The sequence below is a fragment of the Micromys minutus genome (genome assembly GCF_963924665.1).
Source record: "Micromys minutus genome assembly, chromosome: 13".
NCBI classification, from domain to species: Eukaryota; Metazoa; Chordata; class Mammalia; order Rodentia; family Muridae; genus Micromys; species Micromys minutus.
The window spans coordinates 12,384,101-12,397,687 of record NC_137982.1 but is presented as its reverse complement, the minus strand read 5'-3'; the positions used below and the strand labels follow the sequence as shown (position 1 = coordinate 12,397,687).

The following is a 13,587-nucleotide window of genomic DNA, read 5'->3' as shown; positions in this document are numbered from 1 at the left end:
GTTTGCCAGCTGGGACATGCATCAGTAGGAAATGGTTTACACTCTATAACCAGTTGTGAGTCTGTGTTCCAACCTGCCGCTGGGGTATAGGACATGCTGCTGCTTGGATGGGTAGAAAACAAAGGAGCCAGATGTGGGGTCTAAAATTGCACTGATGCTTTCCTACAGGACAGCCATTCTGTGAAGAAAAATGGGGAGAGTGCTTGACTGTGTCTCCTTGTACTGCCACAGTAGATTTCTGGACTTTAGGGAAGTGCCATGACACTAATCAGGGGATGGAAAAATACAGTCAAAGGTGGAGGAGGTCATAGTTGGGTTTTCTGACTTTCAAGCCTCCAATTGCCACTGAAGAACTGCACAGAGAAGTCTAAAATGAAGTGTTAGTGGACCAGAGTCTTTGACAAGGCTGGGACCGGACACTACCAAACTCATGTGCAACCAGGCTTTTCTGAGTTTTGAGGAGTTTAGAGCAGAGTTGGGGGTCCAAGAGCTGAGGATGACATCTAATCTGGGGCCAGGGGAAATGAGATCTTTAGCTTAGCTTAGCTTGGTAGCAGTTTTCTGGAAGATTTAGATTGTGGCTTTATAGGCAGAAACCTTCTCCATGCTTCTCTTCAAGGTTTTGAAGGGAAAAACAAACCATGTTTATCTATAACTTTTATTGACTATTCATGGTGGAAAATAGATGCATACCAAATACTCAGGGTGTACTAGAAATTAAATACCTTTTGCAGTAAGGAATGTCCAGGAAGGGAAGATATTGTCAAAACTTTAAGGGCTTCCAGGTGTCTCTAACATGGTGAACTCTGTTTTGGGATATGGGACCAATGTGGGGAGTATGCCATGTGTTCCAAGCCAGGAACCTGTCAGGAAGCAGGAACCACCTACCATCTCAGGTGGATGCCTAGGTGCTGGGGACTCAGACCCATTCTACCTCATCATGTTTTCTGGCAATGTGTACTGTCACACACATCTTGATTTAGTCAAGCCTCAAAGGTCCCCATAGTTGATAACAGTATTAACACTATTTAAAATTTCAAAGTCTTTTCCTGAGATTCATGCAATCCCTTAAGTGTAATCCCCTATAAAATCAAAATAAAGAACAGATCACATATTCCCAACATATGATGGCACAGGATACATAGTACAATTCCAAATGTAGGGAAGGGAGAACAGTGAGAAAATACTGAATGAAAGGAATTAGAAAACCAGCTGGAAAAACTCCAAACTGTGCATCTCCATATCTGATGTCGAAATGTTCTTCATAATTCCAACTCCTTTCAACTTTGTTAACTGCAACACACTTCTTTCTCCTGGGTTTTTCCCATTCTCTGTTAGCAACTCTCTTCAGCAGTTGTCTTACATCTCTGATATTTCAAACATCTTGCTCTTTCCAAGGCAATGTAGACTTCACCTTCAGAGCTTCACATAATGGCCTTTTAGGGCCTCCATCAAAGGACACCCTTGATAAACACATGGCTCCAGGGTTTTCCTTAGCTGCAGAGGGAGATTCCATAATCTCTTTCATCTATCCTTGACTCTAAACTCAAAACCACATGGCAGAAACTGCCAAGTTATGCTGCTTGCTGGGGAAGGAACAGTCTTCATTTAATAACATCTTCCTTAGCTTTTATACTTGTTTGTTTTTTTAATATTTATTTATTTGATTTATATGAGTACACTGTAGCTATCTTCAGACACATCAGAAGAGGGTATCAGATCCCATTACAGATGGTTGTGAGCCACCATCCCATAGAGAGGGTTGCTGGGAATCGAACTCAGGACCTTTGGAAAAACAGTCAATGCTCTTAACTGCTGAGCCACAGGATTATATTTTTCTTCCTTAACTTTCTGACTTAGGAGTTTTCCTTCACTGCCTAAGCTTGGTTGTTCAGAAATTTCCTTTGTAGATAGGGCTGGCCTTCAACTCAGAGATCTACCTGCCTCTATCCCCAGAGTGCTTAGAATAAAGGTATGTACCACCACACTTAGCTCTAATCTTTTCTATTATTTTTAGTAAGTTAATTACTTAGCATGGTGGGTTATTTCTCTGAGGTCACACTCCCTTTATTCCATTTAACATCTGTCTTTTCTTTCATATATTTATCTCCTTGAACACACACAGGCTTTAGCTCCATTTTACATCCTAAGTCCCCCTTTCACCTCAATATGTACATTTTGTATTTTTACTTCCATAACTGTCCTCTGATAGGCTCCTCCCAGCAGTTAGTGGAAACAGATACAGAGACATACACATGCATATTAGGTGGAGCTCTGGGTATTTTGAGGTAAAGTTGGGGGAAGTATTGAGGAGACCCAACAAAAACAGGGTCACAATAGAAATACTAACAATGTCAACTAACCTAAACCCTTGGGGACTCCTATACAATGAACCACCAACTAAAGAGCATTCATGGGCTGGACATAGGCCCCCTGTACAATGTGTGCAACTTGTTCTTCATGTGGATTTCCAACAGCTGGAGAAGGGGCTGTGATTGATTCTGTTGCTTTCCTGTGGATCCTGTTTCCCTAACTTGGGCAATTTTGTTGGCCTCAGTGGGAAAGGATGTGCCTATCCTCCAATGACTTGATTTACTAAGGTAGGGTAAAACCCAACTTACCACCCTTCTCAGAGGAGAAGGGAAGAGGAAAATGAAGGGAGTATCTGCATAACAGGGACCAGAATCATGGCAAGCACTCAGGTTTAATTAAAGTACCTTTTTATCTATCTTGAAAGACTATATAATTCTATACCTGACTTATATTTTGGTTTTAGGTTGTATGTCATCTGAAAGTTACCTTTTAAAATCTATATTAACTTTCTTGTTGCCAAACAACTGGTTTGGCTATGAGGCTACCAGTCTTCAACCACATCAGAAATCCCAGAATGACTAATATTACCTGATATATGAAAAGCACAAAACACAGCTTCCAAACATAGCCAATATATAGTTCCTCCAAGTGATCAGCGCCCATTATTAGATTCTAAGAAGAAATTGAGCATCAATGGAGTTGCTCCAGTTGTGGTAAGACAGCCACTAGGCAATAATTGCCTCATTCATCTACAGACAATACTGTCCAGAAAGGGACACTTTTGCAAAATAGTTGACTGATATTCTTTGCCAAGCCAAAATTAATAGCTCTTCAGTTTTCTGCATTAAGAAAGGGTACTGTCAGGGGCAGACAGGCCTCTAGTCAAATGATCTTTAATTTAAAATGTGTATAAATATCATATTCTGTGGACTTCTGACTCTTTTGAAGATTATCTATCTAAATAAAGCATCTCTGAACTGTTAAGCCTTGACTACTCTTGGCTATATTTAAGTGAAATTAACTTAAAAACACCCTTCTAATGACTCAGAACCATAAGTTTGTTATCTAGTCTCAACTAGTATTGTTTAACCAACTAAACACAATGTATAAACTTTAAATCTGTATTAAGTCAATTCTTTAGTACTGTAAAAATGATAACTTTGTATCAATTAGAAAGATTTTTACCAATGAAGAGATGACTTTAGCTTAGTTACCAAAATAAGATTATGATTGTCTAATCAAATCTGGCTAATTCCTACCTGTATTATTATGGCCATTTTTAAATTCTTTATAAAGACAACTTTACAATAGCCCTTTTCATCCCCCAAAGTTCAGGGAATCAGGCGATGACTCATCTTGGCTTCTTCAAGCTGAATATATGGGTATTGAGAATTTAGAAGCAGGGAGGGGAATGAAGAATCCAGACAGGCCTCGAGAGGGAAAGCCACACTGATTGTTGCTGTAGTCTCTGATGTCTAGAATCAGGCCAGTTCAGCCTTCTGATAAAAAGCTTTATCATAGCTGTACATTCTGTAACATATATAAAACTCAACAGAAAACATTTTAGTATCAAGAAATATTTTGTTTGATCTTTTTGAATTTAGTTTTTAAGGTGGTCTACCTGTATCAAATCTGATGTGTATAACTCTGGAAGGCACACAGAGCCTAATCACACCTCTTAAAAACACAAAGACAAAACCTTTCTCCCAAAATAGCATGTCCTTTAGTTGGCAACTAGAGTATCTTGTATTTTGTATTCTCTTCCAGACAAATAATATAAACAGAAAACTCAACATCATATCTATTTTGAATTAAGATAATTATAAAGTCTTGCTAGAGGGCATCTGATGAGCCATGTGGCCTTGGTGAGATAATTCACAAAACAAATTACTATCACTAAAAAATCAATAAGTAAGTAATTTGTAAAACCAAGACATTAGTTTAAAGTATTTTGACCTCTCTAGCTCTCAATCTGGACTGTCAGATCTTTAATTATTAATAACTTTTCTAATATATGTCTGTATACACTCTTTGTGGTGCACAGATCTCTATCAATGATAAATATTTAACATGTAAAAATCACCCCCCTTCTCTATCTATCTATCTCTCGGAGTCAGTGACTAATATTTCCTATCTAATTTTGAACCAAATTTTCATATATTTACTACACAATTCTGTAAATCTTGGTCCTTAGCTTAAAGTATTTTGATATGTCTTTCTCTCAGTCTAGAGAATCAGATATTCATTATTAATACCTAACCTAATATATATCTGTATTTATTTATTTTTTTTGATGTACAGACTTTTATCTTAGTTCTGAACTACTGGTGAAAATTTCCAGGTGATTCACATAAATTCTGTACTCTATTCTTCTACGTAGAAAATCAAACTTGACTTGAATACCAATTCTTTATACCATCTTAAAACAAATAAATAATCTTTATCTTTTGAAAACAATTTTTAAAGAATCAAATAGTTACTAATCTCTCTCTATATATATCTCTTTATCTCTTTTTTGCTCTTTATCACTATCTCTGTGTGTACCTGAATTGCCTGCTTTTTAGCCACAAGACACTACAGCCTGTCAGCAAAGCCTATCTCTTTAAGGTTCCGACACTTGAGATATCATATGACTCTATATGGCACTAGCCTCCTCTTACTCAAAAAATAAAAACATTTTAACTAACTCTTAGGCTGATAGCTGTAAACCTTTTAGTGGATTCTTGCCTAACATGTTGGTTTGCCACTTGTTGCAGTAAATATTAAAAAATAAATAAAGGCTTATCTCTATCAGCTCTGCATCTCACTCAACAGGCCTGATATTAGTACGGGGCCCCACTCACCTCTGCTGCCCAGTCTGAGCCACCACCAAGGTCTCACTCTGTTCAAACAACTCCCTTCCCTTGGTGGTTTTTCACCCCACCACCTGTTTTCAGCCTATATTCTGGGGTGTTTCTTTATCCCCAAACTCAACACAAACATAACTCTATAGCCTGATAACTTTTTATACAGATTTATGTATACAATTCCCAATCCACAAACCCTATACACAACAAGATTACATCAAATAGACAAAGATACAAACTTCCCTTCTATATGAAATATTAGACATATAAAATCCTTAAATGTTCATAGCTATTTAATACCAATTAGCCCCCACCTGAATATAGCTCATTTTTTATGGAGGTTCATCTTAGAACTTCTCTTTCATCAGTTTCCCTCCTCTGACCTCTGACCTCTCTTTCTCTCCACCTTCTGGTACTTAGTCACTGGCTCTCCTTTATTTCACTAATGAAAATGAGAAGGTTCAAATGAAGTCACCTTGTGAGGATGTGACTAGGCAGCCCTTCTTGGGGAAGTAAAATTAACATTAAAATACGAACAGCTTCAAGATAATCTAGAAATTAATAAATGGAAAAAACAAGGTATAGGGCTAAACTGAGAATTCTCAACAGTGGAACCTGGAATGGCAAAGAAACATTTAAAGAAATGTTCAATGTCCTTAGATATCAGGGAAATGTGTTCAAAACCACTCTGAGATACCATCTTATACCCATCAGAATGGCTAAGATAAAAAACTCAAGTGACATCACATGCTGACAAGTATGTGGAGCAATGTGAATACTTCTCCATGGTTAGTGGGAGTGCAGACTTGTACAACCACTTTGGACATCAGTTTTATAGTTTCTCAGACAACAAAATATAGTTGTTTTTTAAACAAATTTATTTTAAAAAACAAAGATAAATGTACAAATTTTAAGCATTTTTGCATAAAAGTATATGAATGCATTTTTGTCAATGCTTGGTTTTTTTTTAAAGGTTTGATAGTGTGCATTAAGATCTTACTAGTTACAATGAACATAAAGTACGTGTAAAACAGGATGTAACTTGGAATTAGTCAAAGTTTTCTTGGTGTGTAAAGATTAAGCAAAATGATCTTTTCTTTTTTTTTTCTTTTCTTTTCTTGAACTTCAATATAGTCTGTGAGTTGTTTCTGGGGTGTTCTGAGCTTTCTGGGGTCAGTATCCAATTATCAGTGACTGCATAATATGTCTGTTTTTTCGTGACTGGGTTATCTCACTCAGGATGGTATTCTCTAGATGCACCCATTTTCTTAAGAATTTTGTTAAGTCATTGTTTCTGATAGCTGAGTAGTATCCCATTGTGCAAATGTACCACAATTTTTGTATTCATTCATCTACTGAAGGGTATCTGGGTTCTTTCCAGCATCTGGTTATTATAAATAGAGGTGCTATGAATGTTGTGGTAAAATAGTTGTTATAGCTAGGACCCTCCTGGTAATATACCCAGAAGATTTCTTGCTAAAGTACAGGGACCCTTGCTCAAAACTATTCCTGGCAGCATTATTCATAATGGCCAGAAACTCAAAACAACCTAGATGTCTCTCAACTGAAGAATCAATAAAGAAAACGTGGTACACATACAAAATGAAATACTTCTAACTTTTCAAAAATAAAGACGTCATAAAATTTTCAGGCAACCTGATGGACCATCTTGAGTGAGGTAACCCAGAAAGATGCATATTATGTATATACATTTATAATTGGACACTAGCCATAAAGTTCAGGATAACCATGGTTATACAATCCACAAACCCAAAGAAACTGAGTAATAATGAGGTCCCAAGGGAGGATATGTGAATTGCACTCAAAAGAAGAAATAAAATATCCTGAGATATGAATAAAGAGAGAGGAAACAGGGTAGAAGAAAGGGCAAGGAAGGGTGTGAGGATGGCAGTCAGACATGGCAAGAGGGAGTCATGGGAGGGCTGAGAGTGAAAATATCCACTTGTTGGTGAGGGTCATCTCAGGTACCATCTGGAGAACTGGATTGAGAGATGCTCTGTGGTGACTATGTGGGTGACCCAAGCTGAGATCCTACCAGCATGGGATGTAGAGACTGAAGTGGCCAGCTCATGTGGCTAGGCAGGCTAATGGAAGGAGGGGAACATCAACCCCACCCACACAGAATTTTCAACCCCAAATTTGTCTTGCCTATAAAATATGCATAAAGATGAAACAGGATCTGAGAAAACAGATAACCAATGCCTTGCCCAACTTTGAGAACCATTCCATGAGAGACAACCAACACTTGACACTATAAAAGATACTGTGCTATGCTTGCAGTCAGGAATCAAGCATAAGTGTTTCCTGAGAGACTTCATCCAGTGGCAGATAGGAACAGATGCAGAGCCATAAGGCCAAACGTCAAGCAGAGTTGGGGCTGTTTTGTTGGAAGAGCCAGCCAGAGGGGTCAAATACACCACAAGCAGACCAACAAATATAGCTAACATGGGCTCATGGGGGCTTATAGGAACTAAACCACCAATGAAAGAGCCTGTTGGGGCTGTACCTAAGCCCCACCCCTTATGTAGGTTCCCTAAGAATTGGAGTTGGGGCTGTCTCTGACTCTGTTGGGTGTCATTGGATCCCCTTCCCATACATGGACTGCTTGACTGGGCCTCAGTTGGCCAGCAGGTGCTTAGTCATACTGGGAATGGATGTCCCAAGGTTCAGTGGTACCAAAACTGATTTTCATCTTCTCTGAGGAGTAAATGGGTTAATGGGAGAAGGGATTAGCCAGGGTAGCTCTGGAAGCGAGGAAGGAGGGGAGCTGCAATGGGGATGTAATATGAATAAAATTATAAATAAAGGAGAAAAATTAAGTATTTTGTCCTTAATATGCATATTTTGCATCCATTCCTAACAATAAAAGATATGCATCATTAAAATATATTAACAATTAAAGGCAATAAAGAGAAAAAAAGTCCTTACACTTATTCAAACGTTTCTCTAGTATGAAAAATTTCTGTCTTTTTGGCAAGTGTTTGTTATCCCCTATGGACTAGTAGCAGTTCTCCTCTCAGTTCCATATTGAATGTAGGAAGTTTGATTTCAGATGTTATGGAGCCCACTGCTAAAGTTGAGTTAATCTGTTTCAAAGGTGTCTACCCTTTCATTTGGAAGTTGGTGGTCAGATTTGAAAACGCACGTGAGTGTTCTTAAACCATTCCCAAGCACAGTCCACCTCAAGAATTGTTGTGATGGGTATGACTAAATAAGCACACGGTTACAACAAGAGGTAATAAGTAAATTAATCTGCAAATGATTAAGCACATATCTATATTCCCAAAGGGGCTGGTTGTCTTTGTATCTAGCAAAAATGTTCATGTCCATAGAGAATATTTAAAAGAACACAGTAATTGCTCCCTAATTGTCTCTCACTAGAAACTCTGTCAGTGCTCTCCTGGGTTCACAAACCAACTCTAAAAGAGGAATCCTTCTGTTACTGCCTTGGAGCTGGTGAAAAGAGTCTGCCACTTTCTCAGGGTAGGCATATTATGACTACTCTGTCCACTCTGGCTCTAAGGTGTTTGAAGAACATAAATAACAATTTCACAAAATTGGCAACATTTGATTATCTGTCACTGAGCTTGGTAAGGACAGTATTTGTTAGGGTCTACCCAAGGACTTTATGTTGTGTGTGTGTGTGTGTGTGTGTGTGTGTGTGTGTGTGTGTGTGTGTGTGATCTATAGTTAGTCATAAAGACCTTTGGCAAAAGGTGGGGTTAAAAAGATAAATCAGTGTTTCAGGATCAAAATCATCTGTAATTCCAGTTAAATTTAAATTTAAAATATATGTGGGTGTGTTAATGATCAGTTTTAAAATCTAGCACATGATTAATATAATCAAACAAGAAACATGTTCTGAATCTCAAGTAACCTCAGTAAACATAATGATTCTTTGAAGTTTATATTTTTCTGTCATAATGTTTTACTATTTTCCACTTGTTATTAAATATTTGATTTGCATCCCAGTTGTAAGACCATTAATAATTAATAATCTGAATTTTACATAGGTAAATATATCAACACATATTTTTCTGGGACATACTTTTACCACAACTTTTCACGTATTTACTTTAGTGACTACATATTGCTTCCAGTGAATTTACATTGGTCTTAAACTTATTGATGGAAACTAGGTAGCTCACAGCTAAGTGTAACTCCAGTGCCAGAGGACCAAACATCCCCTTCTGATTCTCATAGGCACTGTGATTATGTGACATACATACAAACAGATATACACATACAAATACAAATTAATAAAATATTTTCAATTGACCAGAATGTCATCTCCTTTGGACTGGATATCAGGAAATTTCAGCTCTCAGTCATCACAAATTATAAGTGAAGCAGTGAACATCTTACACTCGTGGATTATCTCAATGGTCTATTAAAGATTTGTAAAATGCATCAATCCAATGGCTTTATTAAAAAGGAGTCTTTATACTATCATTGTACACTGTTTAAGAAGTTATCTAGCATCAAGGTTGGGAGCATGGATTTTTTTTTTTTAAATCAGACTATTTTTGGGTTAAATACCCTTCAGTTTTTTCCATGGCATATGGGCTTATGTAACCTATTTATACACTCTCATCCTCGTGTTATAATCAGTAAGCTAAAATTGTGCATTTAAAAGTTTTAAATTTTATCTTATATATGTGAGTATTTTTCATGCATGTATGTTAATGTACCATTTGCCTACCTTGTGCCTAAAGAGGCTAAAAAGTGGTGTTGGATCCCATGAAACTAGGGTTACAGACAGTTATGAACATTTATGTGGCTGCTGGGATTCAAGTACAGGTCTTCTGGAAGAGCAGGCCCAGTGTTTTTGCCCTCTAAGATATCTCTCTGATTCTCACATATTTTGTGTAGCCATGTTAATCTGCGATAGAAAATATGTGTCATATAAGCTGTTCTATATTAAGCAACAGATTATATAATTAATGAATAGTTAACCCAGTTTATTAGTATTATTAATATCATCATCAAGGCATAAGTCTTGAAATCACAGATTTGTGGCTGAATCTTAAATTCTCTAAACATTTCTTGGAATTCTTTAGTGTTATTAGGTGGCAATTATTATCTTACTTATGGATGTGGTTACTGAAGGCTTTTGATGTGAGAATACAGGTTGTGAAGACAGTCCTGGAATTGCAACGCAGATTCACTACAGGCTCTTGCTGTAATATTATGCAAGAAGAAATTCCCAGTGTTCTTTTTGGACCAGGTGAGTAGGAATTAAGTAGAAAACTTAGTGTAAACTAAGTGTTATATTTTATCATTATCACAGCTGTTCTCCAGCTCAATTCTGTGGCAAACATCTGAGACAAACTGAGATGGTAAATTTGTTCTGTCTGTAGCTCCTGCTTTCTTTCTGCCTGTAACCTCTGCCTTCCTCTCCACTCTGTTTACATTGAGAAAAGCAGTTCTGTTGTTATTCTGTCCACGTCTCTCCCCCACACGTCTGACACACACCACTCTCATCTATTCCATCTCAGAATCAATGTGGTTATATAAGCTTGCTTCTCTCCACAGAATATTTGCTTTAACCTTAATCTTAACTTGGAACTTTAAAATGATTTTTTTATGTCTGTTAAAAGAATTTTGCAAAAGGACATCCTACTGCAATGGACTGGAATATGGAAGTCTCAAGGCTGCAATTGAAATTACACTACATAGGGGATGATTTTGCATGTTTATTTGAGGGAGAAATCAGACTCATCAGAAGAACTGGAAGAAACATAAAGAATGCTCCATTACTCATTCGACAATCTCTTAAGATTCTGCATCCAGATTTGGGTCCTAAATGTCAGAATCTGTACAGAAAGTTTTTAGGCTTTAGGAGAAAGTGAGAGACTCACGTGTTTCTGGGAGACTAAATGGGACTGTTCACACATACTTGGACTTAGTTTCCAAATGGTATATTGACCCTGTTGGCTATTTCACTGCTGTCATTGGGACTTATTCTTTTGACATAAATTTTTACTGGCTGAAACATGTTGGTTCATAAATACACTCTTCCTTTTGGCCATAGCATAGGGAACCAGGATACTGTTGAGTTCAGTTGACAAAGGAATGGCAGCGCCTCTAGACCTCTGAAATGTTTCTTCTCTACACAATGTTTTAACCTATCTGGGACTTTTGTATGGGGTGAGGTAAAAAACTGTGTGTATGGTGTGTGGATAGACATCTGCCTCAGAACCACTCACAGAGAAGTCCATTCTTTATTTACCCACTGACCAACAATATAATTTTTATCCACTGTAAATTCTTTATTATAAGCCTGTCTGGGCTTAGGCTCCCTCTTCCCCTTCACTGCTTTTCTGGTTTACCTTTGTAATTACCTTTTTAAAATGATAACTGTAGGGTAATAATGTGCTTTTATACACTGTCATAAACCCTTTTCTTCTTTAAAAGTATAGATTTTTATATTTATATATGTTACAAAACAAATCTCAGTTATTTTAGAGATACTAAAATATTAAAATTTGTTTTAAATTTTTCTTTTTTGTGTGCAGCTATTGCCTTTTAATACATAGGAGTGGAGGGCTATGAGAGTCATGTGGCACACCAGTATAGCCATTTCACGCACACACACTCCCTGCCCACAGTTGGACTGAAATAAAAATCACAAGAAGGCTTCTCTTGTAAATAACATTATAAAGGTTATTAATTTTTATTTTAATAGCCTATGAGAATTTTCCCCTTATGTCTAGGTGAAGGAAGGCAAAAAACAAGGTTCCCTTATTTGCTAAGTGCTTTGTGTAACTATGTCAATTTCAGTTAAAAAAATCTGTTTTTGAAGAAGGCTTTTGGACCAAGTTAAAAGTCTTCCTCTAGAGCTCTCAACTCGTAAGTAGCTGATATGGTGGGTGACTGCTCTCCAGTTATCCTGTGGACATTCCAAAAAGCTAACACAGTTCTCTTTCCCATGAGAGGGTCAGTCCTGAAGAACGGCACATGAGTGACTTCAGAGAGCCTTCATGTTCAGAAACTGTTATCTGGGTGAGATGCTGTGTCTGGAAAAGGGAACAGAATTCCTGAGGGACTGGAAAGGGATGGCTGAGGATGTAGGGGATCTCTTGAAGCTGCATAGGTCTCCATTGTGTAGCCTCCACAGCAGCTCCTCATTGTCCATGGACAGTCTCTAGTTGACCGTTGACTTCTTCTCAGGGGACTCTTGCAGTGTTGCTTGCTCTATGCAGAGTTGCCTTGAAATTGCCATATTTTTGTCCATTCAACTTTTTAACTCCTTGTTTTCCTGATGGAGTTTGACAATTGTTCCAGCTTATCAACCAATGCTGTGTTGTTGTTCACTAGTTTTTCCATCTTTACTAGCTCCGTGTCTTGCTGGTGTAGCTTCTCATTCTTGACCGCTTACACAGATTCAGTGATTTCTAGTTCTTGCTCCAGATGCATGACTTGAGGGTTTTTTGAATTCACTTTCTCTCTCGACAGTCACTTTTGTTCCTCTGACTTCAACCCCTTGTTGAAAGCATTGTTCTCACTCTTCTAATCATTGATTTGTTTCTCTAGTGACTCCTGCTTCTCATTAAGCAGATTCTTCAGTAACCTCTTTGCTATTTCATGTTTTTTCTTAATTTCTGAAAGAGAGGTTTCATGGGTCTACTTCAGTAATTCTACTTTCTTTGAGTGTCCAGTTTTGATATCCAGCTTAGAGGTTTCAGGAATGGTGTTTAAGTTGTCACACTGCTCTTGCAGTTGAGTTTTATGTTTTTCTTTTGGACTTTTATTGGAGTTCTTTGCAACTGGGGGAACGGGTACTATTAGGAAGGTCAAGCCTAACTGCTGAACTTGGTGTGTGTAAGCATTTTACTAAAGCTACTATAGTAATTTTACTTGGGTGTGATAGCTGTCTTATCAAGCAGTTGGTGTTATGTATGCCCTAATTATATGTACTACAATTTGGACCACAGCTAGTAAGCAAATAATTACTAATTATAGGCATAGTGACATAGGACTTATAGAAGTAAGAAAACCATCACAAGCTGAATTATGAAGGGTAAGTTGATTTTGACACTAGATAATGGTTTTGCTTCAGGAGAACAAACTAGGAGTTAAAAATCATAAATTCACAACCCCTACTATTTTTTGTACTTTGGTGGATAAAAGACTGTTTTTATTTAACCACACCTTTTGTACAGTAGAAATGGTAACAGTGTATATCTAAGTCAATTATTTGCAACTATTGAATGTGTTAGTGCACACATAAGGTTAGAGCTGTATATAAGAAAAACATTTAGTAACTATTGACTGCAACCATCACTGTTTATAGATACTAGGATCAGACTGAAAAAGTGGCTTCATACCTTTAAGTTTTTATCCCCCACAATATTTGCAGCAAAACATATAAAAATGTTTTTTAAAAAGCATATAAAGAAATATA

General features: G+C 37.3%; 1 pseudogene across 1 annotated transcript; it reads right to left on the bottom strand.

Annotated features, from left to right (window-relative positions):
• Nucleotides 1–12,177: 12,177 nt before the first annotated feature.
• On the bottom strand, nucleotides 12,178–13,149 carry LOC308428830 (microtubule-associated tumor suppressor 1 homolog; annotated as a pseudogene). The gene is made up of 2 exons: nucleotides 13,137–13,149; nucleotides 12,178–12,949 (listed from the first exon to the last, which is right to left on the bottom strand). The product of its transcript is annotated as a microtubule-associated tumor suppressor 1 homolog (transcript).
• Nucleotides 13,150–13,587: the final 438 nt, after the last annotated feature.